This window comes from Manis pentadactyla, chromosome 15 (genome assembly GCF_030020395.1).
Source record: "Manis pentadactyla isolate mManPen7 chromosome 15, mManPen7.hap1, whole genome shotgun sequence".
NCBI classification, from domain to species: Eukaryota; Metazoa; Chordata; class Mammalia; order Pholidota; family Manidae; genus Manis; species Manis pentadactyla.
Genome location: NC_080033.1, coordinates 18,079,704 through 18,095,532, shown reverse-complemented (window position 1 = coordinate 18,095,532; position 15,829 = coordinate 18,079,704). Strand labels below are relative to the sequence as shown.

The window sequence follows — 15,829 nt, the reverse complement described above, 5'->3', positions numbered from 1 at the left end:
TAGATATAAAAGAGAATATAGGTAGCACATAAGCTTGAACAATATGGGGACTAGAAAATTTATATAGTATGAGAAACAAGAATACATTAAAGAACATTTGGAGAAACTGTTTTTCTCAATTGGGATTGTCACGTTGAAGGCCAATCTTCTGCTCTGAGTTCTTTTGCTCCAGGTGGTGGAATTAATCGCTGCTGTGCTCTCTGGGGCAGAGCAGGAATCCCTTTCTCACTCTTAGGACATTTCTGCTAAAGAAACTTATTATGAATCAAAAGCAGGCTAATGGGCAAATTTAATAATTTCTTCACATAAAATACTTTCTAGCCTGGATCTAAATCTAGATTAGTGGGATTGTGAAGCTTGTGTTTTGTAAATGAGAGTTCATCATTCCCTTCCCTTGTGTTACTATGATGGGTGACCTTCCTGATCCAACCTCTCGCTTGGAATAGCAGCGCTCAGTATATTTTTGTTCTCTGGCGGTTAACACCCAGCTTATGTACTTTTAGAGTAGAAAACTCTATTTCAGAGCCAAAGAGCATGACTGTCATTCTTTGTTAGATTTGTTATATACTTTAAGAAATTACAAATTTTGATTGAGTTTTTTGATCTGAACACATACTGCAGCAATGTATTGTTGAAGCAGAAGTTTCCTGGACACAAAAGCGTATCTTTAAAGACATACACAGTCCAAATTCTAAATGTTCAATTTTCTAGTAAAACAACAAACAACTAGCTGAATGGGACATGGCGAAAGAATCAAGTGACAAACAACAACAACAAAAATTCTCTTAACAATTAACCTTGGGAGTCTTACAGAATTCCAGTAAATATGTCAGTGATCACCTAAGGACTACTTTCCTTTTTAGCCCTTGTCCAATATTCAATTTGCAAATAGCACGAGACACAGAGCGGTAGACGCGTACAAAACGAGGAAAGAGAAATGAGTCAGCACGTAAGGCTCACTCTGCTGTTTCATTGGAAAAACAGGATCTATTGTTCATTTTGAAGCTTAAGAAATTGGGAATAAATTAAAAAGTGTCACTTGCTATTTAAAGACATTTAATACAGATAAAGCAAATTTTATATCACCTTGTATCTCAAAAGCTAAATATTCTCAAAATAAGGTCATCTCAGCACTTGCCAGTAAGGTAAAATATGAAGAAATATTGAAAAATAAATTAGCTTAGAAAAACACCAAACATTGTTCATATATGCCTATCTACATAATGTGAAACTAGTTCAACCAAATGAATTGTTAATGCCAAATAACTTAGCCTTACAGAATGGTATAAATCTATTTTGTACTAACTTTGAAAGATCTCCAAGGCAAACTGCTGGGTGAAAAAAGATGTGCACTATCACCATGTATGTGGAAATGTAAGTGCCTAGGAAATGTAATGGATGAAATGCTTCCAAGCTGTTAACTGTGTTTCTGTGGTTGCATCAGGTTAAGTGATGAGTAAAAAGGAGGTGGGATGAAAGAGGAACTTTCCTGGTTTGCCTTGCATTTGTTTTTTGCATTGTATTAAATTTTTCACACTGAAAATTATTTATTCTGTTATGATTTGGGTAATTATAATTTTTAACCAGTTTCAAACTTTAGGGAAATAATTATCTCCCTATATAATATCTATAAATATACACTTGTATGGTAGTTTATTTTTATAAAGATTCTAACATTTTATAAAATTTACTTCCCCCAGGAAATATGAAGTTAACTAAATGGCTTTAAATTTTCCTTATAAGCTATGTCTGCTAAATATTTTATTACTCCAAGTGCTCAGTATAACGTTCTATACACAGTGAAGATCACTGATTGACTAGCAAGAGGTAAATGCAAAAAATAACTAAGGAACATGTCTCGGTACAGCTTCCTTTTCAGAAAATAAATAGGTTGATATGTTTCAATAAACTGTCTACCTGAAGAGGCTTTTTAAATGAAACAACAAAAAAACTGTTAGAAATTTTCAGTTTATTTAGTTTTACAATTCAGAGAAGCTCCTGCATTCATTCCTTTATGTAAACAATAATTTTTGAGCACTTATTCTGAGCCAAGCCTGGTTGAAGGCACTGGAGAGTCACTGATGAACAAGTCTAAGTGTCTGCTGTCGTGGACACATACACACAGAGATCAAACACCCAAACAGTGAAGATCGAGAAGCCAAGAGACAAGGCAACATGATGGCATGATGAGTCACCTCCTTGGGTAGGCTTCATCAGAACCATTCTGGGCCCAGCTCTGAAGCAACATAGAGCTCAGAAGTACGCAACTATGGCACAGCGGCCACTCAAAATTGGAGCCCTGCATGCCAGTAGCCTCCCCCTTACGCTCAGTATATAGAAGGCACACATCCCTGGCCTCGGACTGAACTGCTCACTCAACACAGGTGACCACTGAACTTCAGGGAGAGCAAAGCAGGCCACAAGCAGATGCATATCCACCCCATGGTTCCCTGATCTCGCGGAATCTCTGCCCTGTAGACCGTTTGTTTGCTGGGTCAGTGGTATAAATCAGGGAGAAAGAAAACATAAGCTGAGTCCCTGTTGTTACCAGTTTTTAAACTTGGATCAGCATTATGCTCTCTTTTAAACTTTCTCTTAAAATTTTAAAGATATTTATTAGCTAGGATCATTCAAGGTTGAGAGGGTTCAGACCACATTGGTTTTTCTGGTCTCTAATATATTTTTGTAAATGAAGGGAAAAGCAGGAGTACAAAGATTTTGATGTATTTAAAATAGTCATATATAAAAAATTAACAATGTTATCACACACATAAATTCATGGGAAATTTGAAATAAAAATGTCAGAACTCTAAGTGTGATGGCCTTCATTCACACTGACCTTCACCTTTCAAGTTAGGTTCAAAAAAATATCTGAAGCACATGAATCTTCATTCCATGTATCAGGCTTATACATATCACTCGATATTCTCCTTAACAATAATATTGCAAAATATTCAGAAATGCTCTATATATTGCTATTTCTTACAGCCATCCTTAATAAAAGGGAAGGACATGTTAAGTTTTAGCTGTACTAAGGAAACTCTACAAGTCCGAGCATTCTCAAGAAATGAACAGATGCTGTACTGTATTCTTTAGAGGACAGGTCTCCAATGCAAAACCATGAACTACAAGCCCCTTGGAAACTTTCTAAAAATACAGATTACCAGACATTTCCACAGGGATACTAATTCAAAAGGTTAAGATGAAGTCCAGGCAATTCTGTCTTTTAAAAACTCCTTATTAGTTGTAATCAAAGAACAGGTTGGTTACCACAGCCTTCAACTAAAACTTTTCAGTAGCATTACTTAGGCTGGGCTGGGCTTTTTGTTCTATTGACTTTCCGGTCTTGTTTTCCCAAGCATAGATCTTTTGTTACAGAGTCACAAAAATTAATTCAATTCCCTTTTTTTCTTTTTACATTTTTTAAAGTTGAAATATTCAAATTTAAAAAAAATTCGAAGTCATATGATTCCTCAAAATAATACTGCATATAAATAAATTACTTAACATGTTACTTTTGAAACTCAGAAACACAATAGTGGTACCAATTTGTAAAAAGCAATATTACTCAGGCATAAAAAAGAAAGAAAACATGCCATCTGTGACATGATCGAACTAGAGGGTATTATGCTAAATGAAGCCAGCCGGACAAAGACAAATACCATATGATTTCACTTACATGTGGAATCTAAAAAACAAAACACATGAACAAACAAACAAACAAAACAGGAACAGACGCCCCCGCCACCGCGCCGCACATTAATGCCGGCCGCTTGGCGCACTTGTCAACCGAGCCTGCCAACACCCCGACTCCCGCAGCCGACAATGAAACAAGGGCGTGTCTACACTGTCCTCGAGTTTCCGAGAATTCGGACCTCTTGTTTAGGGGCCCGGAGAGGGGGTGCGGCTCCAGGCCTTGCAGGGGACAATCAGGCAATGCCGCCCCCACGCTCTGCGGGCCCCCAAGGCGCCCCAGGCCGAGGCCCCCAAACTGACTCTCCCAGTCCACTGCGTGCCAAGTGTTTTCCTGACCGACACTGCCGTTCATCAACACGACTTCCCCCATTTCACAAAAACCACCATTGAGCCCCGAAGAGTTTAAACCAGAGAAGCAGCGTCTCCCACACTATTTCCGCGTTGCCTCCGGCCCCACATCCAAGCCCCAGACCCAGCACACGGGGGACGCGCAGGCCTGCAGCGCACGATCCTGGCCCCGCCAGCTGGCCAACCGAGGCCCGCACCTACCTCCCACGGACGGACAAGCGTTGCAGACGCCGCCCACGGCCGCGAGGATCCAGAGAAGTCGGCAGACGCTCGCGGCCCGGTGCTCCAGGGTGCAGAGCGGGCGGGTCCCCCGAGGGTGCCGGGGAGCGGCAAGCACAGCGCGGGGGGTGCGCGGGGACGCTGGAACGATCCCGGGGCGTTGTAGTGCGTGCCAGGGAAGCGAGAGCTGGCGCCCGTCAGCGAGCTGGAGCAGCAGCAGCGCAGGGCGTGCAGGCGTTGGGTCCGGGACGCAACGGAGCGGAGCTGGGCTGGGCTGGAGCCGGCGGCGGGGGCGGGGCTGCGGCAGGGCGGGCGCTCACGTGGCCGCTACCGGGTGGCCGTCCCGGCTCCTGCAGCTGCCACGCACGTCTGGACTCCAGCCGAGCGCTGGAGCTGAGTCCGCGGCGTCCCAGCCAGCCAACACTGGCGTGGGATCCAACGCGTGGCAGGCCTAGCTAGCGCCTACCCGCCAACGGGGCGCCCCCCCAGTGGGTAATTCGAGAAGGGGCTGCTAACTCCTTCCTCTGCCACCCCACCTTAAATTCTCGTCTACTGTCTGCTAGTTCCAGTATTGGAGTCCTTTCCAAAATTACTACTAATTGATCACATTGTTTGTATGAGACTCCATGCATAAACTTAAAATTTATTTATCGGAAATTGCTTGGCCTTTGTGTTTGTGTGTTTGACTTCTGCTGTGTAAAAACTTAGGCCCTTAAGACAATTCCAATTATTTGTGTAATTATTTAAGATCGCCTATAGGCGTTACTTAACCTGTCTTGTATATTGCTGGATTGTGAACTCCTAGGCCTGGAACATAGTAAATGCTTAATAAATAACTGTGTAATGAAGGAATAAATATGGAAACGTATAAAGAAAAGGTAATAAATTAATGATAATGACTGTGAAAAACAAAATGAACAAATGAGGCCTAAAGTCAGCAGAAGGAGGGACATAATAAAGAGGAGAGAAGAAATAAACAAAACTGAGAAGAATAAAACAATAGCAAAAATCAATGAAACCAAGAGCTGGTTCTTTGAGAAAATAAACAAAATAGATAAGCCTCTAGCCAAACTTATTAAGAGAAAAAGAGAATCAACACAAATGAACAGAATCAGAAATGAGAACGGAAAAATCACGACAGACTCCACAGAAATACAAAGAATTATTAAAGACTACTATGAAAACCTATATGCCAACAAGCTGGAAAACCAAGAAGAAATGGACAACTTCCTAGAAATATACAACCTTCCAAGACTGACCAAGGAAGAGACACAAAAGTTAAACAAACCAATTACGAGCAAAGTAATTGAAATGGGAATCAAAGAACTACCCAAGAACAAAACCCCCGGGCCGGAAGGATTTACCTCGGAATTTTATCAGACACACAGAGAAGACATAATACCCATTCTCCTTAAAGTTTTCCAAGAAATAGAAGAGGAGGGAATGCTCTCAAACTCATTCTATGAAGCCAACATCACCCTAATACCAAAACCAGGCAAAGACCCCACCAAAAAAGAAAATTACAGACCAATATCCCTGATGAATGTAGATGTAAAAATACTTAATAAAATATTAGCAAACCGAATTCAAAAGTATATCAAAAGAATCATACACCATGACCAAGTGGGATTCATCCCAGGGATGCAAGGATGTTACAACATTTGAAAATCCATCAACATCATCCACCACATCAACAAAAAGAAAGAGAAAAACCACATGATCATCTCCACAGATGCTGAAAAAGCATTTGACAAAATTCAACATCCATTCATGATAAAGACTCTCAGCAAAATGGGAATAGAGGGCAAGTACCTCAACATAATAAAGACCATGTATGATAAACCCACAGCCAACATCATAATGAACAGTGAGAGGCTGAAAGCTTTTCCTCTGAGATCGGGGACAAGACAGGGATGCCCACTCTCCCCACTGTTATTTAATATAGGACTGGAGGTCCTAGCCACGGCAATGAGAACAACCAAAGAAATACAAGGAATCTAGATTGGTAAAGAAGAAGTTAATCTGTCACTATTTGCAGATGACATGATATTGTAATAAAAATCCCTAAAGACTCCACTCCAAAACTACTAGAACTGATATTGGAATACAGCAAAGTTGCAGGATACAAAGTTAACACACAGAAATCTGTGGCTTTCCTAAACACTAACAATGAACCAATAGAAAGAGAAATCAGGAAAACAATTCCATTCACAATTGCATCAAAAAGAATAAAATACCTAGGAAAAAGTCTGACCAAAGAAGTGAAAGACCTATATCCTGAAAACTACAAGTCACTCTAAAGAAAAACTAAAGGGGACACGAACGAATGCAAACTCATTACATGCTCGTGGCTAGGAAGAATTAATACCGTCAAAATGGCCATCCTGCCCAAAGCAATATACAGATGTGATGCAATCCCTATCAAATTACCAGCAACATTCTTCAAAGAACTAGAACAAATAGTTCAAAAATTCATATGGAAACACCAAAGATGCCGAATAGCCAAAGCAATCCTGAGAAAGAAGAATAAAGTAGGGGGGAATCTCACCCTCAACTTCAAGCTCTACTACAAAGTCATAGTAATCAAGACAATTTGGTACTGGCACAAGAGCAGAGCCACAGACCAATGGAACAGACTAGAGAATCCAGACATTAACCCAAACATATATGGTCAATTAATATTTAATAAAGGAGCCATGGACATACAATGGCGAAATGACAGTCTCTTCAGCAGATGGTGCTGGCAAAACTGGACAGCTACATGTAAGAGAATGAAACTGGATCACTGTCTAACCCCATACATAAAAGTCAATTCAAAATGGATGAAAGACCTGAATGTAAGTCATGAAAACATAAAAGTGTTAGAAAAAAACATAGGCAAAAACCTCTTAGACATAAACATGAGTGACCTCTTCTTGAACATATCTTCCCGGGCAAGGAAAACAACAGCAAACATGAACAAGTGGGACTATATTAAGCTGAAAAGCTTCTGGACAGCAAAAGACAACATCAATAGAACAAAAAGGTACCCTACAGTATGGGAGAATATATTCATAAATGACAGATCCGATAAAGGATTGACGTCCAAAATATATAAAGAGCTCACCCACCTCAACAAACAAAAAAACATATAATCCAATTAAAAAATGGGCAGAGGAACTGAACAGACCGTTCTCCCAAAAAACAAACACAGATGGCCAACAGACACATGAAAAGATGCTCCACATCACTTGTCATCAGAGAAATGCAAATTAAAACCACAATGAGGAATCACCTCACACCAGTAAGGATGGCTACCATCCAAAAGACAAACAACAACAAATGTTGGCGAGGTTGTGGAGAAAGGGGAACCCTCCTATACTGCTGGTGGGAATGTAAATTAGTTCAAAAAATGTGGAAAGCAGTATGGCGGTTCCTCAAAATGCTCAAAATAGACTTACCATTTGACCCAGGAATTCCACTCCTAGGAATTTACCCTAAAATGCAGGACTCAAGTTTGAAAAAGACAGATACACCCCTATGTTTATCGCAGCACTATTTACAATAGCCAAGAATTGGAAGCAACCTAAGTGTCCATCAGTAGATGAATGGATAAAGAAGAAGTGGTACATATACACAATGGAATATTACTCAGCCATAAGAAGAAAACAAATCCTACCATTTGCAGTAACATGGATGGAGCTGGAGGGTATTATGCTCAGTGAAATAAGCCAAGCGGAGAAACAGAAATACCAAATGATTTCATTCATCTGTGGAGTATAAGAACAAAGGAAAAACGGAAGAAACAAAACAGCAGCAGAATCACAGAACCCAAGAATGGACTAACAGGTACCAAAGGGCAAGGGGCTGGGGAGGATTGGTGGGTACGGAGGGTAAGGGGGGGGAAGAAGAAGGGCGGTATTAAGATTAGCATGCATGGGGAGTGGAGGGAGAAAGGGGAGGGGTGTACAACACAGAGAAGACAAGTAGTGATTCTAAAACATTTTGCTATGCTGATGGACAGTGACTGTAAAGTGGTTTAAAGGGGGGACCAGGTATAGGGGAGAGCCTAGTAAACATAAGGTTCTTCATGTACATTTAGATTAATGATAAGAAAGAAAGAAAAGGGGGATTACACACTGTAAGGATAAAACTAACTGCAAATCACCGATTCATGCATGCTTTAAATATCCTTAATTTTGATCATCTAAAGGGTGTCAGATGATCAGCTTTGGAAGTACATTTTTCTGACAATATTCCTTTCTCTTAAAAAAATAAAAGCAGTTCCTGTGTGGTGATCTCCAGTAAGTTCTTCACAATGGTATAAAGGGCATATCAAAGTGTGGGGAAAGGGTTTGTTTGTGTTTATACAGAAGACCAAAGCCTAATTTGGCTACCCAGAAAACGAATTAAAGTACGATATGAAGAACTTCCAACATCAATATTCTCTGCAAGAGTCATTCCAGAAGATGATCATCAAAAAACTTCAACAAAGACCCTGGCGCTGTTGCAGTTGTAGCTGCATTCATCCCACCGGTTCCTGGACTTGCCATTGGAATGAAGAAGGAGATATCTAAGCTGGCCTGTGCATACAGTAAAACATCAGATTTGAATGGATCTATATGGTCAGAACTCAACCAAGAATTAGGAGAAGTGCAAGTTGCAGCGCTCCAAAATCTTGGAACTACAGACTACCTAGTGTTAAAAGAAAATACGGGATGTGAACAGTCCCTAGGAATGGGTTGTTTTAATTTGTCTGATTTCTCTCACACTGTTCAAGTTCAGTTGGACAATATCCACCATATCATAGATAAGTTTTCACAAATGCCCTAACTGGTTTTCTTGGTTTCACTGGAGATGGCTGGTAATTATAGGTCTGCTTTGGTTATGTAACTGTATTCCTATTATGTTAATGTGTGTATGCAATTTAATTAGTAGTTTAAAACCTATACATGCTTAAGTTACTCTACAAGAAGATATGTCAAAGAAATAATCAATCTTCCCATGTTATCTTCCGTCTGTTACTCCCTATAGCTTTTCTTCTTCCTTCCTAATTACAACCCTTAAATAGAATTCGTACCTCATATCGAATTTACCAAGTATCACAATTCTTCCAACTGGTAAAGATACCTCAAGACAAATACTGGGCATAAAAGCCACAGGGCATAAATCTGCAAAGAAGTAAAAGGCCAGCCTTTTCAAACAATATTGCCTCTCTCTCACTTACCCACTTTACATTTCCCTGTATGGCCCAGGAAATGACTAGTTAGCCAGAGATGGGTAAGATTCCTCAAGGGAGGAACAACCTAAGACAGGCACAGTCGCAGGGGGGCCATCAGGTGAGAAATTGGGGATCAACAGAGGTGAGGCTTAGAACCTCACACCCCCAGTTTTGAGAGAAATCTTCTGCATCCGTGGATGTTTTATTGCCCTTGTCTAGCTTGGATTAACACTTAGTCTACAGGCACACACCTGATCATCTACATTTGCCCTCTTACAGCACTAAACTATGTTTTCTACTTTTATCTTGCATCTACCTACCACTTCAGCATTTTATTTAAAAAAATAATAATAATAATAATAATAAGGGAGAAATGTGGGATTCACATATAAATTGAGTATAAAGATCAAACGAATATTCATATTTGACCTGATTGTTTATAGTTAATAATATGTGATCAAAACTGAAAGTTTCTGTGATGACTGCCCTTGTACTGTTCACCATGTAAGAACTTGTTCATTATGCTTCAGAAGATTGGAGACTGACGAGAATTAGGCTTGGGGTGGATTAATGAGTGTGTAGAATGATATTGTTGTTAAAAAACATTTGATCAATAAATATGAGATGCCCTCTCAAAAAAAAAATTTCATTATAAGCTATGTCTGCTAAATATTTTATTACTCCAAGTGCCCAGTATAACGTTCTATACATAGTGACGATCACTGATTGACTAGCAAGAATTAAATGCAAAAAAGTAACTAAGGAACGTGTCTTGGTACAGCTTACTTTTCAGAAAATAAATAGCTTGATGTGTTCCAAAAAACTGTCTTCTCGAAGAGGCTTTTTAAATGAAACAACAAAAAAACTGTTAGAAATTTTCAGTTTATTTAGTTTTACAATTCAGAGAAGCTCCTGCATTCATTCCTTTATGTAAACAATAATTTTTGAGCACTTATTCTGAGCCAAGCCTGGTTGAAGGCACTGGAGAGTCACTGATGAACAAGTCTAAGTGTCTGCTGTCGTGGACACATACACACAGAGATCAAACACCCAAACAGTGAAGATCGAGAAGCCAAGAGACAAGGCAACATGATGGCATGATGAGTCACCTCCTTGGGTAGGCTTCATCAGAACCATTCTGGGCCCAGCTCTGAAGCAACATAGAGCTCAGAAGTACGCAACTATGGCACAGCGGCCACTCAAAATTGGAGCCCTGCATGCCAGTAACCTCCCCATTACGCTCAGTATGTAGAAGGCACACATCCCTGGCCTCGGACTGAACTGCTCACTCAACACAGGTGACCACTGAACTTCAGGGAGAGCAAAGCAGGCCACAAGCAGATGCATATCCACCCCATGGTTCCCTGATCTCGCGGAATCTCTGCCCTGTAGACCGTTTGCTGGGTCAGTGGTATAAATCAGGGAGAAAGAAAACATAAGCTGAGACCCTGTTGTTGCCAGTTTTTAAACTTGGATCAGCATTATGCTCTCTTTTAAACTTTCTCTTAAAATTTTAAAGATATTTATTAGCTAGGATCATTCAAGGTTGAGAGGGTTCAGACCACATTGGTTTTTCTGGTCTCTAATATATTTTTGTAAATGAAGGGAAAAGCAGGAGTACAAAGATTTTGATGTATTTAAAATAGTCATATATAAAAAATTAACCCTGTTATCACACACATAAATCTCATGGGAATTTTGAAATAAAAATGTCAGAACTCTAAGTGTGATGGCCTTCATTCACACTGACCTTCACCTTTCAAGTTAGGTTCGAAAAAATATCTGAAGCACATGAATCTTCATTCCATGTATCAGGCTTATGCATATCACTTGATATTCTCCTTAACAATAATTTTGCAAAATATTCAGAAATGCTCTATATATTGCTATTTCCTGCAGCCATCCTTAATAAAAGGGAAGGACATGTTAAGTTTTAGCTGTACTAAGGAAACTCTACAAGTCCGAGCACTCTCAAGAAATGAACAGATGCTGTACTGTATTCTTTAGAGGACAGGTCTCCAATGCAAAACCACGAACTACAAGCCCCTTGGAAACTTTCTAAAAACACAGATTACCAGACATTGTCCACAGGGATACTAATTCAAAAGGTTAAGAAGAAGTCCAGGCAATTCTGCCTTTAAAAACTCTTTATTAGTTGTAATCAAAGAACAGGTTGGTTAACACAGCCTTCACCTAAAACTTTTCAGTAGCATTACTTAGGCTGGCTTTTTGTTCTATTAACCTTCTGGTCTTGTTTTCCCAAGCACCGGTCTTTTGTTACATAGTCACAAAAATTAATTCAATTTCCTTTTCTTTTTTTCTTTTTTTTTTTACATTTTTTAAAGTTAAAATATTCAAATTATTTCCTTTTCTTTTTTCTTTACATTTTTTAAAGTTGAAATATTCAAATTGAAAAAAATTCGAAGCCATATGATTCCCCAAAATAATAATGCATATAAAAAATTTACTTAACATGTTACTTTTGAAACTCAAGAAACACAACAGTGGCACCAATTTGCAAAAAGCAATATTACTCAGGCATAAAAAAGAAAGAAAACATGCCATCTGTGACATGATGGACCTAGAGGGTATTATGCTAAATGAAGCCAGCCGGACAGAGACAAATACCATATGATTTCACTTACATGTTAAATCTAAAAAACAAAACACATGAACAAACAAACAAAGCAGAAACAGACGCCACCGCCCCCGCGCCGCACATTAATGCCGGCCCCTTGGCGCACTTGTCAACCGACCTGCCAACACCCCGACTCCCGCAACCGACAATGAAGCAAGGGCGTGTCTACACCGTCCTCGAGTTTCCGAGAATTCGGACCTCTTGTTTAGGGGCCCGGAGTGGGGGTGCGGCACCGGGCCCTGGAGGGGAAAATCAGACAATGACGACCCCATCCTCTGCGAGCCCCTGGGGCGCCCCAGGCCAAGGCCCCCAAACTGACTCTCCCAGTCCACTACGTGCCAAGTGTTTTTCTGACCGACACTGCCGTCAATCTACACGATTTCCCAATTTCACAGAAACCACCATTGAGCACCGAAGAGTTTAAACCAGAGAAGAAGCGTCTCCCACACTATTTCCGCGCTGCCTCCGGCCCCACTTCCAAGCCCCAGACCCAGCGCACGGGGGGCGCCGGCCGCCCTGGGGCGCGTAGGCCTGCAGCGCCCGATCCCAGACCCGCCAGCTGGCCAACCGAGGCCCGCACCTACCTCCCTCGGGCGGAAAAGTGTTGCAGCCGCCGCCCACGGCCGCGAGGATCCAGAGAAGTTGGCAGAGGCTCGCGGCCCGGTGCTCCAGGGTGCAGGGCGGGCGGGCACCCACAGGGTGAGCGGCAAGCACAGCGCGGGGGGCGCACGGGGCCGCTGGAACGATCTCGGGGCGTTGGGGCGCGTGCCAGGGGCGCGAGAGCTGGAGCCCTTCAGCGAGCTGGAGCAGCGGCAGCGCAGGGCGTGCAGGCGTTGGGTCCGGGACGCTACGGAGCGGAGCTGGGCTGGGCTGGAGCCGGCGGCGGGGGCGGGGCTGCGGCAGGGCGGGCGCTCACGGGGACGCTCCCCTGTGGCCGTCCCGGCTCCTGCAGCTGCCACGCAGGTCTGGACTCCAGCGCAGGCGCTGGAGCTGAGTCCGCGGCGTCCCAGCCAGCCAACACTGGCGTGGGATCCAACGCGTGGCAGGCCTAGCTAGCGCCTACCCGCCAACGGGGCGCCCCCCCAGTGGGTAATTCGAGAAGGGGCTGCTAACTCCTTCCTCTGCCACCCCACCTTCCATTCTCTTCTACTGCCTGCCTAGTTCCGGTATTGGAGTCCTTTCCAAAATTAATACTAATTGATCTCATTGTTTGTATGAGTCTTCATGCGTAACCTTAAAATTTATTTATCGGAAATTGCTTGGCTTTTGTGTTTGTGTGTTTGAGTTCTGCTTTGTAAAAACTTAGGCCCTTAAGACAATTCCAATTATTTGTGTCATTATTTAAGATCGCCTCTAGGCGTTACTTAACCTGTCTTGTACATTGCTGGATTGTGAACTCCTAGCACAAGGCCTGGAACACAGTAAATGCTTAATAAATACCTGCGTAATGAAGGAATAAATATGGAAAGGTATAAAGAAAAGGTAATAAACTAATGATAATGACTGTGAAAAAAAAAAGAAGAACAAATGAGGCCTAAAGTCAGCAGAAGGAGCACATAATAAAGATCAAGGAAGAAATAAACAAAACTGAGAAGAATAAAACAATAGCAAAAATCAATGAAACCAAGAGCTGGTTCTTTGAGAAAATAAACAAAATAGATAAGCCTCTAGCCAAACTTATTAAGAGAAAAAGAGAATCAACACAAATGAACAGAATCAGAAATGAGAACGGAAAAATCACGACAGACTCCACAGAAATACAAAGAATTATTAAAGACTACTATGAAAACCTATATGCCAACAAGCTGGAAAACCTAGAAGAAATAGACAACTTCCTAGAAAAATAAACCCTTCCAAGACTGACCAAGGAAGAGACACAAAAGTTAAACAAACCAATTACGAGCAAAGAAATTGAAACGGTAATCAAAAAACTACCCAAGAACAAAACACCCGGGCCGGACGGATTTACCTTGGAATTTTATCAGACACACAGAGAAGACATAATACCCATTCTCCTTAAAGTTTTCCAAAAAATAGAAGAGGAGGGAATACTCCCAAACTCATTCTATGAAGCCAACATCACCCTAATACCAAAACCAGGCAAAGACCCCACCAAAAAAGAAAATTACAGACCAATATCCCTGATGAATGTAGATGCAAAAATACTTAATAAAATATTAGCAAACCAAATTCAAAAGTATATCAAAAGAATCATACACCATGATTCATCCCAGTGGGATTCATCCCAGGGATGCAAGGATGGTACAACATTCGAATTTCCATCAACATCATCCACCACATCAACAAAAAGAAAGAGAAAAAACACATGATCATCTCCACAGATGCTGAAAAAGCATTTGACAAAATTCAACATCCATTCATGATAAAAACTCTCAGCAAAATGGGAATAGAGGGCAAGTACCTCAACATAAAAAAGACCATGTATGATAAACCCACAGCCAACATCATACTGAACAGTGAGAGGCTGAAAGCTTTTCCTCTGAGATTGGGGACAAGACAGGGATGCCCACTCTCCCCACAGTTATTTAACATAGGACTGGAGGTCCTAGCCACGGAAATCAGACAAAACAAAGAAATACAAGGAATCCAGATTGGTAAAGAAGAAGTTAACTGTTACTATTGGCAGATGACATGATATTGTAATAAAAATCCCTAAAGACTCCACTCCAAAACGACTAGAACTGATATCGGAATACAGCAAAGTTGCAGGATACAAAATTAACACACAGAAATCTGTGGCTTTCCTATACACTAACAATGAACCAATAGAAAGAGAAATCAGGAAAACAATTCCATTCACAATTGCACCAAAAAAATAATAAAATACCTAGGAAAAAACCTAACAAAGAAGTGAAAGACATATACCCTGAAAACTACAAGTCACTCTTAAGAGAAATTAAAGGGGACACGAACGAATGGAAACTCATCCCATGCTCGTGGCTAGGAAGAATTAATATCATCAAAATGGCCATCCTGCCCAAAGCAATATACAGATTTGATGCAATCCCTATCAAATTACCAGCAACATTCTTCAATGAACTAGAACAAATAGTTCAAAAATTTGTATGGAAACACCAAAGACCCCGAATAGCCAAAGCAATCCTGAGAAAGAAGAATAAAGTAGGGGGGATCTCACTCCTCAACTTCAAGCTCTCCTACAAAGCCATAGTACTCAAGACAATTTGGTACTGGCACAAGAACAGAGCCACAGACCAGTGGAACAGATTAGAGACTCCAGACATTAACCTAAACATATATGGTCAATTAATATTTGATAAAGGAGCCATGGACATACAATGGCGAAATGAGTCTCTTCAACAGATGGTGCTGTCAAACTGGACAGCTACATGTAAGAGAATGAAACTGGATCACTGTCTAACCCCATACACAAAAGTATATTCAAAATGGATCAAAGACCTGAATGTAAGTCATGAAACCATAAAACTCTTAGAAAAAAACATAGGCAAAAACCTCTTCGACATAAACATGAGTGACCTCTTCTTGAACATATCTTCCCGGGCAAGGAAAAGAACAGCAAACATGAACAAGTGGGACTATATTAAGCTGAAAAGCTTCTGGACAGCAAAAGACCACATCAACAGAACAAAAAGGTACCCTACAGTATGGGAGAATATATTTGTAAATGACAGATCCGATAAAGGATTGACATCCAAAACATATAAAGAGCTCACCCACTTCAACAAACA

The 15,829-nt window shown here is 41.0% G+C and overlaps 1 pseudogene; it reads right to left on the bottom strand.

Moving 5' to 3' along the window:
- The window catches only part of LOC130680959 (NT-3 growth factor receptor-like), a 117,719-nt pseudogene extending 106,174 nt beyond the window's left edge, over positions 1–11,545 (bottom strand).
- Between the last annotated feature and the right edge of the window lie 4,284 nt (positions 11,546–15,829).